The sequence below is a fragment of the Hydra vulgaris genome, chromosome 15 (assembly GCF_038396675.1).
Source record: "Hydra vulgaris chromosome 15, alternate assembly HydraT2T_AEP".
Taxonomy (NCBI): Eukaryota; Metazoa; Cnidaria; class Hydrozoa; order Anthoathecata; family Hydridae; genus Hydra; species Hydra vulgaris.
Genome location: NC_088934.1, coordinates 10,638,653 through 10,665,723, shown reverse-complemented (window position 1 = coordinate 10,665,723; position 27,071 = coordinate 10,638,653). Strand labels below are relative to the sequence as shown.

At 28.3% G+C, this 27,071-nt stretch overlaps 1 long non-coding RNA gene across 1 annotated transcript; it reads right to left on the bottom strand.

Annotated features, from left to right (window-relative positions):
- Positions 1-1,366: 1,366 nt before the first annotated feature.
- Positions 1,367-24,070, bottom strand: LOC136091324 (uncharacterized). The gene is made up of 4 exons (XR_010643904.1): positions 24,000-24,070; positions 22,222-22,276; positions 17,575-17,720; positions 1,367-1,406 (listed from the first exon to the last, which is right to left on the bottom strand). It is a non-coding gene; the product is annotated as an uncharacterized LOC136091324 (long non-coding RNA).
- Between the last annotated feature and the right edge of the window lie 3,001 nt (positions 24,071-27,071).

The following is a 27,071-nucleotide window of genomic DNA, read 5'->3' as shown; positions in this document are numbered from 1 at the left end:
TTACATTGTTGGCCCTTTTAACATTCACCGTTTCATTTATAAGTAAATTTAAAGTTTCATAAAAAAACTATTTAGTGTTAAGTTTCAACCTTCTCAAATTGAGGGGGCGTAGATATTATCTTAATATAATTGCTAGAGTCAACGTTTAACGTTCAACGTCATTTCGCTTTCGTTTTAATTAGTTACTAGGCTTGTTTCATTTGAAAGGGCACGTTCTCAAAATACATGCGGTCATTGGATGGAGAAAGATCTATTAAGCGAGTTAAAACTTTTTACATTTTGGAATTTAATTATTATTTATTAGTTTAAAAATATTATATAAAGAATAATATTAAATAAATAATTATCGTTAAGATCATAATCCCAGCAAACTCGCCATGCTTGGCCCATGCATGGCCCGCCATACAGTGTCATCACTGGCCCACCATCGGCCAACAAGCATGGTCCAATCCAAGTCTTGCTCACCGTTTAAGGCATGATCCATACATGGCAATTGTTTTTGAACGGCGTTTAGCCGATGTTTTGCCATTGCCTTTTTATGCTAGTTTTGGTTTATTTTGTTTGTTTTTAACATTTTTGCTATTTTAATAAATAACCAATACTTTAATAAACCCGAGATTTCATCAGAGACTTTGGGAGACAAATGTAAGATTTTAACTTAAAGATTTTAAAGTAAAACACATCAGGAAGTAAAGGTGAAGCGAGGTGATATTTGATTACCTAAAAAAGTCGCATGGGTGATATAAAATGGAATGTGGGTTATTTTAAACTATAAATACACAGGCAATTTAGCAATACGTTTTATATTACCAAACTTTTATTTCAATAACATTGCCTTACAACATAATACATATAAAAGTTTAAGGTTAGCAAACGGTTAAACTTCTACCATCATTTCAATTTGATGCTTGCATGAACTAACGTTTGGTGCTTTTCGATATCCATATTTTTCTGCCTGTCAAGCTGATAGATTTAGCAATTACAACCAAGTCACCCAAAAATAGCCAAAAGTAAAGAAATCGTAAAATAAGTATAAGATTGTAACCAAAATAGTTAAAAGTAAAGTAGTTGTAAAATAAACCATAAAAATTAGTAATAAGATTAAATAAGAAAGCAATAGATTTATCTCTTCTACATTAATTAAGTAATACATATTTTTATATATTTTTAAGGAATAAAAAAAAGAAGTATAAAAAATAAAAGAAAACAACAACAAAAACTCATCAAGTGTGTATATACATATTTGATAAGTTTTTCCTTTATTTTATATATCAATTTCTATATCAATGAAGTTTCATGGAGTGCAATATGAAAAAAAAAATATCTTACGTTATTTATCCAATCATTGACTCCATGATAACATTTCATAATCGTGTTGTTTTCAAAAAAATACTCGCGATGAAATACTACATATAAAAATTACAAAAATATGTTAAGTTTCTTGGGTTACCATATAAAAGATAAAAAAAAAATCTAACGTTTTTTATCTAATAATTCACAACTCATTCCATGAAAACATTAGATAATCGTGTTGTTTCAAAAAATACCATTGATGAATTACTACATATGAAAATTATAAAAACACATTCCAATTATCTTAAAACTATAAACACATTGTGATCAGCACAAATGTAACTATAAATATTCTGTATTTCAATAAAAGATTTCAGTACATTAAACACATTTAACTTGCAAAGGAATAAAGCAAAAGCATAAAGGAAGATCATCATTATTATTTGATGTCTTTATGTGCTTGATACTACTCGACCTCCAATTTTACTGCAATCTTTTTCTCCTGACGATGTGCCAGGTGATTTAAAAGTTATTTAAACAGTTTTGCACCTATTATCTAATAATAATAAATCTTAATATAATTGCTAAAGTTAACGTTTAACGTATGACGTCATTTCGCTTTCGTTTTTAAAGTAGTTTTAATTAGTTACTAGGCTTTTTCTGAATTTTAAAGAGCGCGTTCTCAAAATGCATGCGGACATTGGAAAAAGATCTCTCAAGCGAGTGAAAACTTTTTACCTTTTGGAACTTAATTATTATTCATTAGTTTAGAAATATAAGGTGTCGTCCATAAAGTACGTACGCTCATTAGTGGGAGGGGGTGGTCTTCAAAAAGCGTACGAAAGCGTATGGGGGGGGGGGGGTGAGGGAGGGTTCAATTTAAATGCACGTACTTCGATTTTCTAATTTATCACAATTAACCAGCTAATCAGTCGAAAAGTTACATCTGACTAAAGGTTCTAGTTTGCCAACATATAAAGATGTATGGTATATGGAGTAGAGGGTATAGTTTCCCTCTATGCACACACATGTATGGGCGCCCTCAGAATTTTTTAATGTATAGATAGGACACTTTCACACATCGTGCAAACTCCTAATTTAAGTTTGTTTATACCTATGCCAAATGAGAAGGCCTTGCAAAATATCGGAATGGTGGATGCCTGTTGAACAAATAGCCCTAAAACGCTTGCCCTCTCCTGCCCATACGTGAGGGCACTAAAAAAGATCATAACTCTTGTAATTTACAATATTTTTCTACAAAAATTGGAATTTGTCGATAAATTTAAATTAAATTTTAGATCCTAAAGTTGAAATTTTTGCTACATATTTTCCTCACGTTTGGGCAGGGAAGGGGAGGCAAACGTTTTAGGGCTTTTGGTTGACTAGGTCTCCGCCGTTCTAAATCTTTGCAAGGCTCATAATAGGCAGAGATATGCGCAATCTGATTCGCTGATTTTGAAAGAGAGGCTGTTGCGCGTATGTTTAAATCAAAACAAATGTCAAAAAACGTATTGAATAATAAAAGTGAATTTGGGTCATTTCACAAAAAACCAAATAATAATAGCAAAAAAAGTTACGATTTTTCTATCCAATTTTGTGCAATATCGTACAAATACTTATACAAAATTCCTAGCAACTCAAAACATTCGTGATTTTCAGAATTTTTTCTTAAAAATAAAGATTTAAAAAATTTAGTTTGTTTTTCTAATTGTTTTTATAATTCTAAGATATAAAAAAGACAACCATTGTAACAAGAAACTATAAACCAGATGGTAAAACTTGACTATGCTGTGATTCTCATACGATAGATTTTTTAAAACAGTTTTAAAATTTACCTAATAATATCAATAGACTATTATTAACTTAGTATAATTTTTTTCAAATTAAGTTCCCATTTATCCAATCATTTAGCAAGAAAAGTATTTTGAAAAAATAGCCTAATTTCTTTTTCAGAACTTTACACTTATTACTTCCATATATAAATTATATACAATACTAAAAAAGTTTGAGAATATTGCTTATTGGTTGTTATAGCTAGCCCAAATGATTTGCAACACTCTTAAATTAAAAGCAATTGTAAGCAAGAGCGAATTTAGATATCCTTTGGTAATGTATAGTAATAAAAGATCACAAAGCATTGTAGAATAATAAGCTATTAGAAAAAATCTATAACCTGATGTTCACAAGTGTGTTTTGATATAGTAAACTGATTACCAAAAGCAATAACTCTCAACTTACCACACCTTTATGAAAAACTAAGTGTAAAAGGTAGAAACAAGAAAGATTGCTAACATGCAAGTTCATGTTGTTGTTTATTTCAATTTCAAAACTCAATACATGTTCGTTGGTATATAGCTTTTAACCTGAACAAAATACTCATTATTGTATTCTATAATTAATATAAAATGTGTATCCTTCTATAGCAACTGATGGTAAATAATATTAAATAAAGCAGCAAACTTTTATAAATTTTATATACTTATAATGCTAATAATTTATTTTACATTAAATACTCCAGATGAAAAAGAAAATATGTCAGCTCTAAAAAAATTAGAAAAAAAACCTTAAATAAAATGTACTCCATATTTACAAATTTTATGAATAGTTTCATTATGTAATTTTTGGTATAACCAATAAAAACAAGTGTTCTTTTTTTAAATTTCTGTGAATATCTCTTGTTTATTAATATAAAAACAGAGATGCGTTTTATTTTGATGTAATATTAATAATTTTTTTGAAAACTTACTTCTTCAAATGTAAAAGTTAATTTTATTACAAAAATTGCCATAATTCACCTAAATTAAATTTTTTGATTTTAATACTCAGTAAAGTTTTAATGTTCAGTGAAAAAACAAATATCACTTTTTTTGTTAAATTTTCCAATAGATTATTATCCAATTTATTATTCAAATTATTTCCATTAGATTAATATCCAATTTTCATCCTACATAATATATATAAAGAAAAATATTGATGTACTTATCAGCCTTCTCAAAATTTAGGTTGATTTATATGGAGCATGTAAGCTAGCTTAGAAAAATATCTGTAAAAATTTTCTTTTTCCAAAATATTAAATGTTAAACTGTTTATAATTAACAAGTTGGAATAAAGATGCAGTAACGAGCTTAGAACAACCTCTGCCTCAGCTTAAAATTTATACTTTGCATATTTTAAGTACTTACCAGTAGTCTGGTGCAATTGCATATAAACTTTGTATCGAGCATGCTTTATAGAACAAGGACATTATATTTGATGTGAAAGACATTTAGAAATCTTGCAAAATTGCACACATGCAAATTAAAGTAAAATATTTTAAGAGTTTATGCATACAAAACACATTTTATAATAGCAAAAATATTCATAGCATGACAACTTATTTTGTTCTTTTTTTTGATAATTTTCTTTTCTTTTTTTTATTACTCTTTTTTCATTAAAACGTTTGATTTTAACCACTTAGTTTAGTTTTTTAAATCTTTTTTTTTTCAATTAATACAATACAAAAAATGCCACAATCATTTGCCATAATCCACTTTTATTTATGCCATAATCCACTTTTATTTGGTTAACTTATTTGACTTCAATACTTTTTCTTGCTTTTAATGTCAGTGTTTAAATGTAACAGTGCAAAAATTATCCTGCAAACAAACATAAATATCACTTCTTTTGTTAAATTTTCAAATATTTTATAACTTAATGTAGCCTGCCAAAATTTTTTTAAATTTTAAAAAAGTTTTTAATGGTTTAACACGATGTTTTATTAAAGTTACGTAATAAAAAAATATATCCGCCTCCTCCAAACTATGGTTGAAACAAAGCATGAAAACAAAATCTCCTCAGAGCTCATATATTGACATGAAACATGTAAGCTAGTTTTGCAATTAGTACAAATTTTCTTTTTTAAAAAACTTTAATTTTCAACTCTTTATAATAAACATGTAAATCAGTTTATAAATAAAGTTCTTCACCAGTAGTCACGTAAACCTGCATATAAACTTTGTATGCAAAAGTGCTTCACTATTAGTCTCGCACAACATACTTATATAAACTATGTAGTTGAGAATGCTTTAAGGCCAAGAGCATATTTTAGCACATTTGCAGATTTTTTCAAATTTACTTCAACACATTTTTTTTTTCGTTTCTTAAAATTAACAATAGATAAAATCTTCATCACTAAGATAAACTTTATTGAAATTTTTACGAGTGAAAATTCTCTTGTACAAATAGATTTTGATACATTTTAAATACTCTGAAGAGTACTAAAATAAAATGAATTTCATGTGTTGATAGTAACACATGACTTGTATTGATAAACTTAGTATATCATTACTTTGAAATTTATTTCAAAAATCTGTTTGTTTTGATTTTAATTATATTTTTCAACAAAATCACACTTGCCTCTCTTTCAAAATCAGCGAATCAGATCGCTCATTTTTCTGCCTATTCTGAGTCTGTATAGGGTTTCAAAATATGCCGACCGTTCCCTCCGCGTTATCCTCTCGACTAAACACACACATTGTTTAAAGGTAATTTAAATTTATTTAAATTTAAATTTGTATATATTTATTGAAAAGTTTTATGAATGCGCAAACAAAGAGCTTTGGGGTCGTATAAAGTATCTACGGTACCCTCCACCATTGTTTTCTTTTTTAATAAACTTTTTTATTGAGAAAAAAAATAAAGGAGGGAGGGGGGGTATTTGAAGGAGGGGGGGGGGGGTATTTGAGAAACGTACGTACTTTTAAGGGGGGGGGGGGGATAATAAAATTACGCATGGCCACCGGGGGGCGGGGGACAAATTTCAAAATTTTTGGCGTACGTACTTTATGGACGACCCCTAACATAGAGAATCAAATTAATATAAATAATTATCGTTAAGATCATATTATAATTGAAGTAAGTATAGAAAATAGTTTAGCAATTTATAAAAATATTTTCATTAGATAAAAAGTAGAAAAGATCACTTCTTTTAATTTTTTTTAATCGTTTACATTTTGTTAGTTTTAGTTTTATTTTAGCAGTTTTGTTTTTATGGAACATATATTTTATTTTTAGAAGGAAAATAAGGGTATGGATGAGGCCTAATTATTTTTTATGCAACAAAAAAGTTATACTAATGCCATTTCCATAAAATTGGTTATTACTACTTTGAAATTTCTGTGATACTATTAAGGTGGTAGTATAGTAATTAAAATTGAAAAATTTATTTTTTCAAAAATACATTTTTTAGCTAATATAACTATCGTAGAGTAGATATCTTATCTTGCTTTTTAATAAAAAAATCAGTATATACCTCTGTTGTTTCTTTTATATTGTTCAAGATCATTTTTTATCCATAGCAACGCTTTATTTACCAGGTTGCTACGGGTTTTTGCAATCAAAGTTATATAAAATAAGCGATAAAAACAGTTTCATGCTAAACTTTTATAATGAAAATTGTTAATCAGCAGTTACTTCTTGTTTATTGACTCGATTTAGACGCGAATGAGCACGATTTATTGCTATTTTATGCTCTTTATAAGTTCACCAATAGTCTATAGTGTAGTATACATAAGTCAATTTTTAAAATATCTTATTTTAATAAAAGTGTAATAATAAAAGTGTAATGGGTCGAACGAAAAAAAAACAATCTTCTAAAAGAGTATATCAAAATAAGAAAAGAAAGTTTTATGGAAACAGACATACAAATGTCTGCAAAAATAATGAAACCGTAGCCATACCTTCAGTTGAAAACATACCATGTTCCTCATCCTACAAGAAGTTGTTCAACAAAGAAGTTGTAAATGAACCTCAACAGATAAATGAAGACTTTAACTTTATTATGAACTTTGGTTTACTTAAAAAAGCAATAATGGTCCTTAAATGCCCAGAATGTAACAAGTTAGTAAAAATTGCAGTTTGATTCTTCAAAAAAACATGGCCTAAGTATTGGACTAATAATTTGTTGCAGTGATTGTGAATGGGAAACAATTTTTTTTCATCTGCTAAAATGGATAAAAAAATTAATTGTGTTGGACGAAAACGCTTTGACATAAACACTCGTACAGTAATTGCATTTCGTGAAATGGGTAAGGGATTTTCAGCAATAGAAACATATTGTGGAATTATGAACATGAACCCTCCAATGAATAAAAACTGCTATAATGACACATTGCACATAATGTTGGATGTCTATCAAAGTTTGGTTAACAAAAGCATGTCAAATGCAGCAAATGAGTTACTATAAATCAATGAAACATCTAAAGATATTATTTGTGGGTTTGATGGATCATGGCAGAAACGTGGATACACCTCAAACAATGGATTAGTAACAGCTGTTGCTGTAGAAAATGGTAAGTGTGTTGATTACGAAATAGAAACAAAAACTTGTAAGTTGTGTTCTATATGGGAGTTAAAAAAATACACACATCATCAAGAATATAATGATTTTCACTCCTTACATTATAAAAAGTGCATAAAAATATTTTTGCGATCTGAAAAAAAAATAATTTGAGATAAACAAGCATTTTTATTAGGAGATGGAGATAGCAGTTCATATGTTAATGTCGTTTCTGCAAAACCTTATGGAGATTTTGAAATAAAAAAAGCAGAGTGCATTGGGCATGTTCAAAAACGTGTTGGTACTAGATTAAGAAACTTAAAAAAACAAAATAAAGAAACTTTATGTGATGGCAAAAAGTTAGGAGGAGCAGGTAGCTAACAGAACATGTTATAAATATATTGAAAAATTATTATGGTAAGGCAATAAGGCAAAACGTTGGAAATTTATATGGAATGAAAAAGAGTGTTGCAGCTGTACTTTTTCACTGTTCTGAAGGTTGTGATTGCGAAACGCGTCATCAGTTTTGTTTGCGTACCAAAGATTCTTGGTGCAAATTCCAGTCTGACAAACTGACTGGCAAAATTTCATATAAAGAAAATATTTGTATTCCCGCTGCTGTCTGCAACACCATCAAACCAATATTTATAGACCTGGTTCCGATAAACTTCTTGAAAAATGTTTGCATGGAAAAACGCAGAATCCCAATGAGTCTTTAAACCAGTTGATATGGAAGCGATGCCCAAAAGATATATTTATTGAAAGAACTGCTCTAAGTATAGGAGTAGCCTCAGCTGTACTAAATTTTAATGAAGGGCAGCAGTTCTTAAATAAGTTGTTTAATGAGCTTGGAGTGGAATTCGGTGTAAATGCGCAAAATTACTGTTTACGTAAAGACAATAAACGAATCATTAAAGCAGAAAAACAATGTAGTACTAAAGCAAAATCAAGAAGAAAAAAGTTAAGAGCAATAAAAAAAGGTTTTTGTGACCAAAATGAAGAACTGGAAGGTGTAACTTGTAAAAGTGGTGAATTTTGAACTATTTTATTCTTCTTTTTTTTAATTGCGTTTTTCTCAAAATCATGTATTTGGGGTTTGCGACGTGGATTTTTAAAAAAAACAATTATCAGATTTACTTGAAATTTGGCACACATACTCACTACATTAGTATCTACAACATACACTAGGATAATTTTTATTGCTTCTCTCGTTCAGCAATTTTTAATCTTTTTTTTTCATAAATTACCCCTAAAATTGCAAAAATTTACACAAATGCAAATATTTTTTGATTTTTTTGACCATTTCAAAATCTTCTAGTCTATGTTGCAATGCCACATGTAATATATCACCAGCCAAATTTTCAATAAAAAATATATAAGGGTTCTTGAAAAATCTCTGTCGCAGTTTACCCATTTATGGGTCTTCAGCGATAATTATGCTAAAGAAGATTTGTCATAATTTTTTTTTTTTTTTTTTCTTATTGATGTTATATTACACATTGTAGAATTTTTTTTTATTTGAAAAAGTTGATTTTTTTTTTTTTTTGCTAATTATTATACTACCACCTTAACTATTTTTGTTCTTTTTTAGAAAATTTAGAAAAATAAATTAAAATTTTGTGCCAACACTGACATAGCATGTCACATGTTATTGTATGTAAAGGTTAAATTTTGTTATGAGGATAACAGTTCTTATGAAAAGAAAAAAAAAATGAAGGTAAAGAGTATTGTTGGTATATATTTATTTTGTTTACTTTGAATCTTTTAAAGTTTTTTCGTGTCATTTTTAAAATTTTTGTTTGCACATGTTTATTGTTTGCATATATGCTTTTTTATAGTTGTTTTATCAATGTTTTTTTATAATAATGTAAAGTGTTTTTTTTTTGTTTGTGTATGTGTTAATATGTGTTATGTAATTATTTTATAAATGTGATTAAATATTTTTATATAAGGTTAAATATATATTGTGTTTATAGTTGGCATATATGTTTATATTTTGCTGTTTCCATATTTTTTAAGTGATGTGACTTGGTAAACGTGTAGAGCAAGATTTGTCAACCTTGCCCGTCAAGTGATGTACTTATAGCAGAGTGTCAAACGCCAGTGTTTAGAGTCAAACTGTTACTGCTTTAGTTCTAGGTATTTTCAAGCCTTTATTGTTAATTATTCTAAAAATAAATAATAATGTATTTTAATAACATTTTGCGTAATGATGTTAATTATGCTCTGTTAAATATGAATGTTATGTTATATATGAATGTTAAGTTATGTTATATGCATATTATATTAACTTATGGTGTGTGCTATTGTTGTGTGTTGTTGTTGTGATGTTGTTTTTTTGTAATCTTTTGAGCTGATAGACATTTGGCTTACCTTCACGTTGGTGTCTATTGTTAAAAATGATAAATAGGTATTTTCATAATTAAATCTTACTGCTTTTAACCATTCACTAAAAGCCATGACAAATTATTTTGCCATATATACAATTTGTTTTATAAAACTAAAAACTTAAAGCCAATACAAATTATTTTGTTTCAAATTACTTTATAAACTAAAAGCTATGACAAATTGTTTTGTCATATATACAATTTGTTTTATCTCAATTTGATTTTTTGTCTTCAGCGCTGTTCATTACATGATTTTGCTAAAAATACTTTGGAATCATGATTTACTAGCATAAATTATTTTCTACAAGCTAACATGAAATAATAATATTTAACAACTACTACTCTGGTAAATCCCAACAGCTTTTCTCTGTAAGTTGCATTGATTTTCATTTTTTGTATGAAATGTTTTTCTTATTTATTTACTTATTCGTTACATTTTTTATTTTAGATTTATCAGGTGATGTATTTATGTGGTATAGAAGAACAAAATATTGTATAGTTTTGTGAATTTTTTAAAAACGTTTACTAATAATTTTTTTGAAGAAATAATATTTAAGTTTGCAAAAAAGGGTTTACAACGTTTTTTTTTAATTTTCCTGTGTTAACAGGATGTTTATTATTAGAATTCCATGTTTTTAATAATTTTTTTCATTATTACTTGCTAATTTTTTTGAAACATCTCCTAGCTGATATATATATATATATATTTAAAGTCATAAGATTATTGTATAATTTATTTTAAATTGCAGTTTGTTACATATAAAAATTATTTGTGTGTGGCATTTAGAGTAGAAAAATTATATAGGAAAGGTTACAATCTTCAGGATTCGTTTAAGATTTTTTGTTACTACTTTCAATCAAAAGTGAAGTTTAAATGGATGATATTAGGCTAGAAGCAGATTTTAGTTTAGAAAATGGAAATGTTAATAGACAAGTTAATCGTCGTAGAAATGAAAGGCTTAGGCGAGATGAAATTAATAATCGAAATAAATGCTATAATTGCTGCTAGAAACGAAAGAATGCATTGTATGGCAAGAAGTAATACTATTCCAGATTATAATTATTTAGGAGAAATGAATTATATTCTCAGCATTGTGGTGCTAAGAAATTTCCTAATGAAACACGTTTTTTATGTTGCCATAATGCAGTAGTAGGCACCATATTTCCAAAGGAACCCACTTGCAAAATTCTTGTTTTAGTTGCGGCACACAGCAATAAATAAATTATATATAAAATAGGTTATATTACCTATATAACAGAATATAGTATAGAATTAGATTATAGAACTAATAATTGTATCAATACAAAATACATACTTAAGAAAAAAAACACATAAAACACAATTAAAAATGTGGTGAGTATTTTGTTGTTACAGCTAGCACATGGTCATTCAAATGAGTGTCAGTCAGTCTTGTTTTGTAAACATTTTTTATTATTTTCATGGCTGAGAATGTTCATTCGCATTGGTAACTAGTGCCATACATCCAGATAAGTCTACTTGCATGTTTTTTAAGAACTGGAAAACGTTCCTTCATGACAGCATGCAGAAAATAATTAAATTTTCACCAAAAGTGCCGTCTTCATCTTTTTTTGGTGCCTTTATTTTTCTCAACTCGTCGTCACATTGAAAGTTAATTAGTTCATCCTCTGCTTTTAAAATTTCTTCAAAGTCCTTTAGAATACTAATATCATTCATATCAAAGTCAAATGGATAACACAAAAAAACCATATGCTTTTTAAGTCTTCAAATTCATTAAATCTGTTTTCAAATTGATCATACAGAGCAGCCACTGTTAATGAAAATGACGATAACATTTCCCTTGATGGTTGACATTCATTTAAAGTAGGCAAATGAGTACAACTACCAGATGCAAATTGAGTTTTGTACAAATTAAGTTTTGTCTTCATCACAGTGATGCGGTTGAAGGTGGTATCACACAGTGATATGACATAAATTTGTTAGGAAACTCACCACTATTTCTCAGCAAAGTAACAACTCGAATTCTTCCAATCATAGCAGGAGCGCCATCAGTGACAACTGAAGATATTTTTTGAAGAGGCACTTTCCTATTTTTTAATATTTTGAACAATTTGTCATAAATGTCTTGTCCAGTTGTAGTTGTTTCCAGTGGTTCAATTCCAAGCAGTTCTTCAAATAAACAACAATTAGTAGTGATAAAACGTGCATAAACACAGAGTTGTGCTTTACCGACAAGGTCAGTAGACTCATCGAGAGCGATACTCACAAATTCAGCTTCTGACAGATTGTTTGACAATTGTTCATAAACATTAACAACCATTTTCTCAATTTTTCGAGTAACTGTACGCGCGGAAAAGTGCATACTTTGAAATTTGTCATGAATTTTTTTATCATTTGGGAAAAGAAATTTTGATGCTTCAATCATGCATTCTTTGATTATTTCACCATCAGTAAATGGTTTCAGGTTTTTTGCTAATATCCATGACACCATATTAGAGGCACGAGTTTCACAATGAACACTGCTAGACATTTGTTGAAACAAATTTTTCTGTTTTTCTAAACAGCTTCTCAATGAGTCGTATTTTATTTTTCTGATTAATCGAGTAATTTTCGGTTATTCAATTTCCAAATATTGCGTCTTAAAAAACCGGTTATTTAAATCATTAAAGATTTGCCGACTATTTCTTTTATAATACTTATTTCGTAGTATTTTTATTGAGAGAAAAGTACGAAAAACATTCTAAAGACGATAACTTTTACCACTGGTATATTTGATATGAAATAGTTTTTACAGCGTTGAATTAATTAAATTGTTGAGTTACTTCATCTGAACAAATTCGAATGTTCTAATTATTTTTGACGTGCTTTTCGAATGTTTTTATTTTTGTAGAGTAATTTTTTAGCATGATTTAACTTTTAAGTATAAGGATCTTATTTGAAGTCTTAGTGCTACAGTGTGCTACAGTGCTACAGTGTTAGAGTGCTACAGTGTTAGAGTGCATTAAAATTATTTTTTTACTATGTCTAAAATGACAAGATCTGGTGTTACGGAGTATTTTATAAGGAGGCTTTATAATTTTTACAGCCTGGAAAACAATTAAAAGGCCCACAACTACACTACTTTGTATATAATGCAGTTAGGTGGCTTGGGACCCACAAATTATGTAGCAAAGGCTCACAATTGGGCCGCGGCCCACAATTTGCCGACCTCTCGTTACGGTTTCGCAACTTTAAATTTTTGAAAACAGTCACTATAAATTAATTACCGTGAATGGGGGTGACTATCAACGCTTCTTGAACATTGCATTTTTTTTGCATCATGGAAGAAAACTGTTTGCCTCATCACTACAATTTTTTTTGCCACAAAACATTATACTTTTCAGCTTTCTGTAAAAGTTGTAAGCCTGATCAACACTATGAAGTAAATACCTTAGTTTTCTGGTTTCACACGAGTATATACGTATTTCCGAAACGGGATGAAAATGAACAGCGGATTTGGATACACTGGAGGTGTAAACCATATTGTTTACTGCAATTAAACTATATGGTTTACAATATATGGAGTAAACCATATGGTTTACTCCATATGGTCGCATTGAGTCCTCACATCATTGCTTAACTCTACCCACTTTTTGTTACATAAAGCACAGTACCAATTACTATCTGTGTTGTTGTTAAGCTCTGTTGAACTTGATGGCATTGACTTTTCTAAACAATGAATTCTTTTACCTAGTTCCACCTTTGGACCACGTGATTTGCGATTTGCTGGTGGATTTGCGCCTAATCGTAGATTATTTTTTTAAATATCTAAAACGGATTCGTTAAGAATCATTACGGTGACTTTACCACCAGGATCTTTATATTTTCCTGGAAGGCGTTTTATAACCCTCTTTTGTTCATGGGTAGATCCTCGTTGCTCGAAATCCGCTAATCAAAGCTTCTGGCTGCAAAGTGTTATTCGGGACGAATTTATTTAAAAGCGTAGGTATGTGTTCCTTTTGAATTGTTCCTTTGATACAACTTTCTACTCTCCACTTTAAAAGAATACTCCTCCGCGACTGCTTTAATCCTCTAAATACAGCAACATCTAGTGGTTGACAGAGATGAGTTGCATTTGGGGTCATTGTTATAAACTTGATGTTATGTTGAATCGTGGCTTTAATAACTTCAGGAGAAAAATGTGAACCAAGATTTTCCCCAATCAACAATGTTGTTGAATGTTGTTACCATGAGGAAGGCTTCAAAAATGTTGTATATTTTTGAAGCCTTCCTCATGGTAAATTGATAATTATTGCTTTTAATTACAGCTGTTTCTATGTCTTTTTTTTGTGTAACTTGTTTTATAACCTCGACTGTTTTCCTTTTCTTTTGTAATTTCGAGGCATAGTTCCTAAAATTAACAAAGAAAAGTCTAATTTCGTATTAAAAAAAATATCATTTTAAGATGAGCTTTTAATTGGATACAGGCACGTATCCAATTAAAAGCAGGTACATAATTAAAAAAATTATGTACCTGATCGTGATGCGAGCCAACTTTAATGACGTTTAGATGGGTGGGGGGGGGAGGTTCTTCAGATAGTCCTTGATAAGTGAGTTAATTGCCCTAACCACATAACTTGCAATGTTTATATCCGATGGAGAAAAGGCGGGAAAAGATAATTTTGAGGGCAGCCAGAAATTATCTTTCACACATTATATTTAAGGCAAGTGAGTAAAAAAATCTCAATTTTTGGCTATATTTTATGTGCTGCTTCACCATTTAGTAAAGCTAGTACCGGTGTTCCTTTTGGCCCGCTGTTCATAGTCACCCTCCGATCACGGTATGTTACAGACCGACCATAACCCGTATTACGGGTTGCTTACTGCTAGTAGTTATATAAAGTGTACATACGGTTCGGTGTCTTTAAAGCGAAACTTTTGAGAGCGAAAATTTTAAAAGCGAAGGTCGAAAAAGCGAAAAAGTTAAAAGCGAATGGGATGGGTTAAGCGAGAAAAAAAATTTAATAACATTGGTAACTTTTTTTTTTATATAAATGAGTTAATATTTAAAAAGGAAAACGCAATTGACTATTTATATTAAAATTGCTAATTTTCAAAGGTCATATTCTAGACAAGAATAAGTGGACAGAAGACTAGGTAATCGAACTCTCCATGGGGCTTTGACTAATTTAAATTTTAACATCATTAGGAGAGGAATAATTATTAATAAAGACTGGATTTTTTTCTTTGAATTGTGTCATCTTAAAGGTGTTACAATTGAAGTGAGTCAATTTCAGAAATAAGTTCATGAAGCTTATACTTTATAGAAGATAGAGTAAGGCGAAATTGAATTGTTTAGAACTTTGCTCCAAAACAAAGTGTAAAAGTTGAGAAACCAATAATAAGAGGTCAAGTTTTTAGTTGTCTCCACACAAAAAATTTAGTTAGTTAGAAGTGGTTCTATTTTATGTGCCATCATATCGATCAGTTATATTTACGGTGAATTATCTGCAAGATAAAGTTAATTTTTTTAATATTTGTATTGAAAATAATGTTGTTATCAGACATACACTTTAGTAAGATGAATAATAGCTCAAAGCCTATATCAAAAATAACTTTATGTGTATATATAAGCCTCCATGTTTGACTTATAATCTATAAGTCAAAAATCACAATATGAGTCTCTATAATATAGAGGCTTATATGTGCTTGGCTAATTAGTTTAACAAGTTTCAATTGTGATGATTGACTGGTGAGAAACTTATTTACTTTTTATGCTTTAACTAAATGATTTGTTATTGTTAATAGTTATGTTATGAATTGTTTGTGACCTAAGTATAGTAAAGTTTTTATTTCTTCACTTGCATTACTTAGCATAAATATTTATTTTTTCTACAGATTGGTTAGTAATAGCTTTTATTATCTTATTTGTTTGATGTTCAGTACGCTGTTATATGTTTTTGAACTAGATAACATAGTTTTTAAAACATAAAGTGTTTTATAAACTATTTTATCTAAAAAACATAAACTGCAGGCTATAGATGAATCTAATTTTAGTTTACTTCTTTTGGAAATTTTATATAATTTACTTAGTTTATTGTATTGCTAATTTTTATATTACTGAAAAAAAAAATTTTTATAAAAAAAAAAGTGTAAAATGCATAACATCCCAGCTAATACAATACGTTGGGCTAACATTGGAAATGTTTTTTTTTTTTTAACATCTTTATTTCCAACAAGGCTGCAAGCAACTACTGTTACAGAAAAGATGAAATTTATAGAGCAAGATAACGAATAACAGAAAAACTAATAGATTGTGAATTATATGAATCAGAATAACAAAATGAAGTAAGTGAAAAAAAAATTTAAGGAAAAAAACTAGCCAAATAAGGATTTTGGAAGCACTTAGGAACAGTCATAGTGAAACAATTAGACTTTATTGAATGATGAGTAACACAAGAATGAATTTTAGTAGATGGCATAAGTGACGCTTACTCTTTGAGCAGTGTCCATTGTAGTATTTATAAAAAATAGAAAGAGAAGCAACATTACGATAATAATATAATGGTTGGAGGTTGGCTGCAAGAGCAGCTCCTTGTTTGCTGCAAGAGCAAGTCAAGGTGCAAAAACAATTCATTTTTGCACCTTGTACTAAAGAGAAAGGACATCACTTGACTAGAAGATCCATCTAAGATATGGCAAAAGTGTTTCATACAAGGATGGATTTAGGATTTATAGAGATAAGATATTTATAGATATTTATAGAGATGTTTGCATATTCGTATGCTTATAAATTTAAAAACATATCATAAGTTGACAATATATTCAAAAGCTGAATTTTAGCACAATTGTTATAAGCAAAAGGTCTTTGCACACTACTAATTTGGCATTTATACTTCAAGGGTTGTTTATTGTAAACATTTTTTTTCTATGTTCTATTTATTTTTTTGTATAAAGCTAATTTTAAAAAAGGCTCATAAGTTTAGAAGCTCTAATACAATATAATAAGTTTTGACACTTCTGTTCTGAACAAGAATAATTTATTAAACATATGAATTAAAATATCAACTAGTTTTTTAACCTCTTATTCTTTACATAAAAATTGGCTTAAATGTAGAAATAAACACAGATCAATTATGACAGTGCTTTAGCTTATTTACCTAATTAAAAGACTCAAAAAACCATATTGCATATTCAAAGCGCATTATTACTGAGTGCAAGGAATCTCAAAATTAAACGCGAAATAAAGCAGATTTACTTAAGAAAATTAAAATCTATCAACATTTGCCCAAAAACAATCCTAAAAAAAAAATAGAACTTCAAAAACAAACATCTATAATTTTTTTGTAAAAAATCAGCAAAGAACAATATGTAAACCAACCAATCCACAAATGTATAAAATAGTAAGAGAAAATATTAACTTTAGGACTAAAATAGTCAGTGCATACATTAGTTTAAAAATAATTTTATAAAGAGAACATTATTTCTTATTACAGATCATAAGCATAAGTGATCAACTTGATAAATATGAACTGATAAAAGTTTGCCTTAATTTACATAAATAGGGATATTTGTAGATATTATTATCTACTAGATTATAATTTATATTAAATACTAACCTTCATATGTCTCTTTTTTAAATATGTTGTGTCGATATATTTGTCCTGGCTTTTAGTTTATGACTAAAAATTTAAACATCAATTCTTGAGGTTTCTATCTAATCATTTCTAAAAGCATCAAGAGTAAACAGCCTGACTCACCACACCTAATTAAAATAAAAGCACATTTATAAAAGCACAAAAATTATTCTTAAAATTAAAAAGACGCAAATTAATTTATTATTAATTTGCGTCTTTTTAATTTTAAGAATAATTTTTATTTAAACAAAGAAACAATCTTTTGCTTGAAATGTAATGTATAAATATCGAAAAAAGAAATTAAAATGAAATAATATCAATAAGAAATCATGCAAGTTTTTTTTATCAGATAACTTGTAGTGCAAAAATAATTTTTATGGAAGATTTTATTCTATTTTGTCGCACTGAAACTATTTCTCTCAGCTAAAATAACAAATAAATAAATAATTCTAAACTATATACAATATGCTTTTTTATTTATTTAGTCTAATAAACTCTAACTGTAACTAAAACTCTCAGCTATAATACCAAATATATAAATAATTCTAAACGATAACTAAAAAATAAAAAATATAAACAATTAAAAAAAAAAAAAAAATTAAAACGCCAAATATTCTATATTATAACATTGAAATAATAACAAAATCACAAAAAATAATTTCAATAATAACATTGTTGTTGTTGTTGTTGTTGCTGAATTATCACATTACTCGATTTCCCGGTTTTCGCTTTAACGTTCTTTCGCTTTTAAACTTTTCGCTCCGACACGTCGGAGCGAAAAGTTGGATATAAAGTATGTACGGTAGCAGGACGTCGCGACGTACATACTTTATATCCAGTGTACACGCTTTATATAAACTATAATTTCTACACATAATAATGTTTTTAATAAATTTTTAACTTTCAAATAAATAATATTTTGAAACAACTACTTTCGCAACGTTTTTACAGATGATTACTGAATTTTAATATTATTATTATTGTTATTGATATTGCTGCTATTATTATCCATTATTTTATTATTTATTTTTATTTTAATTTTATCATTTATTATTAGTATAGTACTTATTATTAGAAATATTGCGGTTACTGTTGTTAATAATGTCATTTTTTTAAATTAATGATTTGGTTGGATTGTTCTTTTTATTATCATATTATTATCTTTATTTTTACTTTTATTTTTAAAATAAATGACCGTACTACATCAAAGTTGTTACGCTTGATTGTTTAAAATATAAAGTTTTGTAGTAAAAATAATTGATTGATTGATTGCACTATATGCATTGTCCCTTAACAAATAGTATTACAGTATTTTTTACTATGTTGTAAGTATTTTATTTTTGTGTGTAAAGGTTAATGATTGATTATTAGTTTCTGGTTTGCATTTTGATTATAAACACTTTAGCATACTCATAAAAATGAATGATTAAATAACCAATGGCATAATAAGATTTGTAAAACTTTATATATATTTTTTATTACAAAATTTTATATACCTGTAGTTTTTTTGAAACACAACTTTTCTATAAATTTTTTAAGGATTAATAATGGAGTATGGGATAATGCATGAACAAAATGATGTGCAAAGAATAATATACAAAAAAGATACTAAAGAAAAGGATTTCTTTACTTATTACAGAAAAACTCAAGAAGTTGCTGATAAAGTACTCATTAATCCAAATGGAGAGAAAGTTACATATCAAACATTAAGTTTAATGATTAAGAGAGTATCACACAATTTATACAAGCTATTAAAAAATTGTTCATGTGAAGTAGTAGCTTTACTTATTTCTAATGGATGTGATCGCATTGCAGTTGTACTTGCTTTAATTCAACTGGGAATATCATTTTGTCCTTTGCAAGAACCTATTACAGAATCAATGTTGTCTTGTATATCTCAAATCAAAGCAAATTTTTTAATTACTGATGACCATTTTCCTGCTCAAGAGAAACAAATTGATTTAGGAGAAGTTAAATTAGTAAGTGTAGAAACATTACTATTACCATCTGATGATTTTGTGGATAGTTACGAGCAAAGTTTTTATCCAATAAATAAAGATAGTATAATTTGTATACTCTTTACAAGTGGAAGTACGGGTAAACCTAAGGCTGTGAAGATTACTCATAGAAATATGATTCAAACTGTTGAATGGTTTCGATCTAAATTTGATTATGAAAAAAATGAGATAATGTGTTCAAAATCCAACTTTGTCTTCATTGATTACTTCACTGAAACATTATCTGCTTTATGCATGAAGAGTTCATGCTTATTTCTGAGATCAGATCAAGTTAAAAATACTAAAGTTTTTTTAGATCTTTTAAGCAATTATAAAGTTACAAAGTTGTATAGTAGTGTAAGTCTTTTGCGATCATTACTTTTACTATTAAACAGTGATTATAAAAATAAATTATATCTTCGAGAAGTATGGAGTAGTGGAGAAGACTTGAACCAAAGTTTAGTCCTTGACTTTTTTAAATGTTTACCTTATACACTTCTTTGGAATGTTTATGGATCAACTGAAACTTGTGGGAATTGTATGTACAGTAAAATGCATCCATTGGCTGTTGCAGACAACATAAAAGAAACATTCATTGGCGAAACTTTTTTACCAAATATTATTGCTTACATAGTTGATTCGAAGAGGAATTTAATCAATAACTTATTTGAAATTGGTGAATTATGGGTATCTGGATCAGTCGTATCTCCTGGTTACTTATCTAATGATGCTGAAAATATTAAATTTTTTGATATCAATCCGTTCTATAATGGTTTGAAGAAAAAGTTTAAAACCGTATACAAAACAGGTGATTTTGTCATTCTTCGTGAAAATGGAATTTATAAAGTTGGTAGAAATAAAGATTTTTTTAAGATAAGAGGCAATAAAGTTAATATTTCCGAAGTTGAGAAAACAATACAATCTTTTTATCCTTTTTTAACTTAGTTGCCGTTGTAGCTAGACAGGTTAATGACTTAACAGATTTTTATTGTTTCATCTCTCCAAAAACAATTTTGTTAAAAAGTGTTATTAAACTGTTAAACAGTAAAATTCCATCATTCATGATCCCAAGAATACTTTTTTTGGATACAATGCCTTATACTGAAGGATCTGATAAAATAGATCGTCAAAAATTGATCACACTGATTCCTTCAAACAAACATAATGCTTTTTCAAAAGAAGAAATAATGTCAATTCCAATAAAAAATCAATTTAAATACATAGCAGCATTGGTGTTAAACACAGATGTTTCTACTATTGACCTCGAATGTAGTTTTTTTGAGCTAGGTGGAGACTCTGTAAGTGTATGGGTTTTTATTGAGAAACTAAAAAGTATTGGATTAGAAGTAACATTTGAAGAAATGAGTTTTGCATCATCTATAAACGAGCTCATAAAAAAATTTACAAAAGAAAACTGCAGTTTAGAACAATCCATAAAAGTAAAGGAGTTAAAAGTATACCATGTTTCTGAAGCTAGCAGTGATATTGTAGATATTCTGGTTCAACAGCATACTCGCGCATTTAAAGAATTAGATCCCATTTCAAAGCATTTGTCTGATCCAAACTTTGAAATTGAATTTAGCAGTTTTGTGAAAACGATGTTTCATAGTTTTCCTCGGTATTCATTTTATGCGACATTTTGTGGACAGGTGGTTGGTGTAGCAATAAGTTGTCCAAGAAACATTCCGTTAGAAGTGAACTATCCTCCTGCTGTTGATGCAATGTTGTCGTTGTATGAAAAAGAAATAGAACAAGAATTACCAAGTTCCAAATTTAGTGTGTTAGATTTTGCAACCATTCATGCAGATCTAAAATTGTCAAGAGAGATTGCTTGTCAAGTTATTGTTGAGCTATCTAGACGCGTGATTGAATTTGCTACTGAAGAAAAGTTTGACGCAGTGAGCACACTCAGTAATAATGTTGCAACTTTGGATACAGATACTCAACTTTTAGGATTTAAACTTTTATCAACTATTAATATCAATACAATCTGTGTTAAAGAGGAATATCCATTTAAAGGCATTAAAGATGCCCTTGGATGTGTTGGAATAAACTATATTAGCGAAAATGCAAAAACTGTTTTTTCTGATAAAGCTAATACAGTTAAAAAGGAGTCAAACAAAGAATAAAAACTTAATGGATTTTTATACTTTATGAATTATTGAAATTTTTGTACTTCATGATTTTTTTTTTTTTTATTATGATAAATACGTTGTAATTCGAGCAATTTGATATCATACTAGGCGCAATTGACATAAATACTTTGTTTGGCGCAATCGACATTAGTATCTTCCCTAAAAATTAGTAGAATTTTGAAATTAATATCAATTTAGTAATGTATTGTAATTATTAAAAACAAGTTATTAAAAAAAAGTTTATTAATTGTTAAAAAGATATATAGATATATATTATGTTATCTAATAATAACAATTTTTATGTTTATTTGTTTTTCTATTTGTTTACATTTTTTTTGCTCAATATTGTCATGTTATAACAGACTGAATCATTAGTTATTGTATTGTGTGTATTAAAAAAAATATATATTAATGCTTTCACCGTTACAGAATGGTTGTTTACATACATTTATTTCACCATAAAATATGAAAATTTACAATAATATTTATAAACTCACATAAATAAGGTTAGGTGTCACTCATATAGTTAAAAACTAGTCAATGGAGGGACACCTAGAAAAAAAAATTTATAACCAAAGTTAAAACTATATAAGTAATATAATAATATGATATAATACGAATAACAAACAATAATAACAAAACTAAAACAAAAAACCACAAAAGAAAAAAAAAAAAACTTAATAAAAACCAAACTTATAAATAATAAAATTTAAAAACTAAAACGACACCAATAATAACTAAAAGAAAAAATTAAAAATTAAGTAAACATAAAAACAACAGCAGTACTCTGAAAGAAACTCTTACAAAGTAGAAATTAAAAAATAAAATAAAGTCGAAATAAATCAGAGGTCGGCAAATTGTGGGCCTTTGCAACATAATTTGTGGGTCCCAAGCCGCCTAACTGCATAATATACAAAGTAGTGTAGTTGTCAGCCTAGTTGTTTTCCAGGCTGTAAAAATTATAAAGCCTCCTTATAGAAAATACTCCCTAACACCAGATCTTGTCATTTTAGACATAGTAAAAAATTAATTTTAATGTACTCTAACACTGTAGCACTTTAAGACTTCAAATAAGATCCTTATACTTAAAAGTTAAATCATGCTAAAAAATTACTCTACAAAAATAAAAACATTCGAAAAGCACGTCAAAAATAATTAGAACAGTTTATTAGTATTCTAAAGGACTTTGAAGAAACTGATATATTAAAAGCAGAGGATGAACTAATTAACTTTCAATGTGACGACGAGTTGAAAAGAAAGGCATCAAAAAAAGATGAAGATGGCACTTTAGGTGAAAATTTAATTATTTTCTGGCATGCTGCCATGAAGGATAGTTTTCCAGTTCTTAAAAAACATGCAAATAGACTTATCTGTATGTATGGCACTAGTTACCAATGCGAACAAACATTCTCAGCCATGAAAATAATAAATAATGTTTACAGAACAAGACTAACTGACACTCATTTGAATGGCCTTGTGCTAGCTGCAACAACAAAATACTCACCATATTTTTAATTGTGTTTTATGTGTTTTTTTTTCTTAGGTATGTATTTTGTATTGATACAATTATTAGTTCTATTATCTAATTCTATACTATACTCTGTTATATAGGTAATATAACCTATTTTATATATAATTTATTTATTGCTGTGGGCCGCAACTAAAACAAGAATTTTGCAAGTGGGCCTCTTTAAAAATACGATGCCGACCACTGAAATAAATAGATTAGTATTTGTTTTTTAGTTACGATTAATCGTAAGTAAAAAGCAAATAAAAATAAAATTTAAATACCTATAGGAATGATAATAATATTAAGAACAATAATAGCAATAATATTAATAAATTAAGCGACAATTATTACAATAATAAAGTAATTATATAATATTAAAAAGTCAATATTAAGTTGAGAACAGCATTTTAATAAATCTGAAACAGGAAAATGTCAAACAGTATACTCTAACAACAACATCTACCACGCTGTACAAACATTATGTATAAAGAATAATTTGTAGTGTACAAGACTTAAACTTGTGCACTCCAGAATATGACATATATGATATATACAGTCATGTAGTAAATCTACGTGAGTGAGAACATCATGTGAGAACATCACACAGGGAGTTGTGAGTAAAGCCTAAACCCATCACAAAACTAAATAAAGATTAAAAGTACACAACATTATAAACAATATACAAAAATATATTTCAATATAAGATACTGTAAAAAACAATTAAAACTTAAAAGTATTTTTTTTTTCTATACAAATATTATTTACCATTAGTGTTTAATTTGTATGCATTAATTTTCCATTGAAAAACAACTCTATCTATTACGTCTATATTTACGGATTTGTATATAAAATAAACTTTTTATTTTTATTTGGTACATTAAAATGATAAATTTACAAATTAAATTTACGCAACAGGATATCGGATCTTGTAAAAAGCATAAATGACTCCTTTGATAAGGTATTTGTTCTAGGGATCATGACTTATCAAAAGCATTCGAAACCGTTGATTATGCTATATTGATTAAAAAATTGAAAAATATGACATTAAAAATGTTGCTTTACACAGTTTTAGAACTTTATATGATTATATATTATATATATAATTTTATAAACCTTAAAAATACAGCTATTTTTTGCGCCGTGACTCTTTAATTTCGCAAAAAATTTATTTTTTGTACAATATTGTGTTGTAGTGAGCAAGGATGTATAAATAGATTTATACGTCCTTGTTGTGAGTAAGAAAAGAAACAATAATTCTTCATGAACTTAAATAGCTGTCATAGTACAATATCTTTACTATGGTGTTACAAATAATCTGCCCCTTAATCATTTTCTTTATGCAAGTAGCTAAATTATAATTTAAAGCAAACAAAAACAAAAAAAAAATTTTAAAGCAAAAAGTTATACAAAATTTAAATTATTTATAAAACGATCTTGATAAAATCATGTCATATTTATCTTTATCATCAATATCAAATTCATATGTATCTTCATAGCTTTCTGTCATCAGACTCTCATTTTGATTTGATGCACGTTTTCCACCATCCAATCAAACTTCAAACAGTCTGAAATATATCTTTGTGCATTTGTTTTTTGTTTTTTTTTAAAACATCGGTAACTGCACTAATAAAAACATTTTTAAAAAAGGTGTTCGTAATTTTTACAAGTATTAATATACTTCACATTGTTCACAAGCAAATGTGAACATTAAGTGATCAGTAGCAGTAAAAGAAACTCATTACTGATCCACGCCTAATTTACTTCACTATTGGCAAAGATAGCAACTCTTTTTTGGATAAAGATACATCACACATATACAAATACATAACACAAATTATATATATATATATATATATATATATATATATATATATATATATATATATATATATATATATATATATATATATGCACACACATGTTTATATACAGTTAACTACAGACAACTCGAACCTCCAGGGGGCCAAGGAAAGCGGGTTCTACTCAAAGAGTGTTGGACTTAAGCGATGTATAACTGCGTCCAGGGGACCAATAAAAGAAGTTCAATTTATTTGCCATTAACCTGTGAAGAAAAATAAATTTAATCAAAAAAAACACAGTAAAAGTACTCTCAAATCACAAATAAACTAAATTAATGAAATGCTCAAACCGCAAATAAACATAAAATAATGAAATCATGGCAAGAGTATGCAACAAACAAAATCTTAATTAAGATTGAAAAACCACACATGAATACAACTGAGAGGTTAGAATTAATTGGCAAATCGATTTAGACTAGCCTATATATATGTGATTTAATACTCAACAGGTATATATATACCTGTTTAATACATTTGTCACACATTTCTTGGCACTCCAACCAAGTCTTGAAAGTTCTTTCACAATTTGTAAAAATATAAATCAGTATCTGTAACAGCCACATCTTGTCTTTAATAATGTTTTCTCTGCCTGCAGTCTAAATAAATACATTGCAAAATGACTTAACAATAAAGTTGCAAATTGACTTAACAATAAAGCTGTGATATTTTCCAAACTACGAAACTTGCAAATTACGTGAATGAGGTGAATTGCAGATCTTTTAAGCATTGTGTTTTGATATTAAGTGATGCAAAAGGTCCCCTAATGAAACAGTATCTTATTAAATAAGATTTAAAAAAAATAGGACTAACAATTATATAGTCTTGATAAATTATTAAGAGAAGAGGTAGTTAAGTGGTTTATTCAGAAAGAAAATAAAAAAAAAGAAAAAGTTATCGAGAATTGCTAACAGCATGCTCAAATTGGAGCTGAGATTTCTTAAAACAGATTTCAAAACAGCTAAAAATTGATTAAAAAAAAGAAGAAAGTTAGGGACTAGGATAGTAGACATGAGAGAACCAAAATATATAATTTTCTTATCATTTGATATTTTTTCTAATAAGTTGTAAAAAAAAAAATGAAAATGGTGTATTAAAAAAATTAACTGATATGAAAGAAAATAAAACATCACTGAGAAAAGTTGCAGTCAATAATGGCGTTCCAGTGTCAACGCTCAAAGATGGCAAAAATCACACCACCAAAGGCTTCCATGGCTTAGGTACAACAACGGTACTCTCAAATGAAACAGACAGATTGATGGTGCATGCATTCCAATTACTTGGTGACTGGGGTTATGGTTTAACCGAAATGAAAACCTAGAATTTGTATGTGGCTACCGCAAAGATCAATTGCACTTATTCAAAACTGGCAGGCCTAGTAAAGACTAGTTTTATGCCTTTATAAAAAGATCGTCAAAAAAAATTTCAACAAGAAAAGCGGATAACTTAGCATCTAAAAGAGCCGCTTCTTGTAAGTCAGACATAATTGATAGTTATTTTAAATGCGTCGCCAAGCAATATCGACAGACTGTTATAACTTAGTAGGCTGATATTTGGAATTGCAATGAAACAGGTTTTTCGGGTGATCAAGGCAAAGCAACCTTAGTGTGTCGAAAAGGGACAAGACGTGCATTTAAACTTAGTGGCAACAATGAAAAAATTTATTACACTGTAAACAATTGCTGCAATGCTGATGGACATTTTGCACCACCATTTGTGATGTACAAAGCCAAACGAAACTTTTGTCCTAAATGGATAAAAGGTGGTCCAGTTGGCACCAAATATTCAATTTTAAAATTGGGTTGGATGGAGCGCGATACGTTTATTGAATGACTGAAAGAAGTATTTATACCCGAAACTGAGAAAATTGGTGGTATTTATATTTTATTAGATAGGCATACAACTAAAATAACTTTGGAAGCGGTATTGCTGCGCAAAAAGCACAATATAATCTTGATTTGTCTACCAGAATATTCTTCAC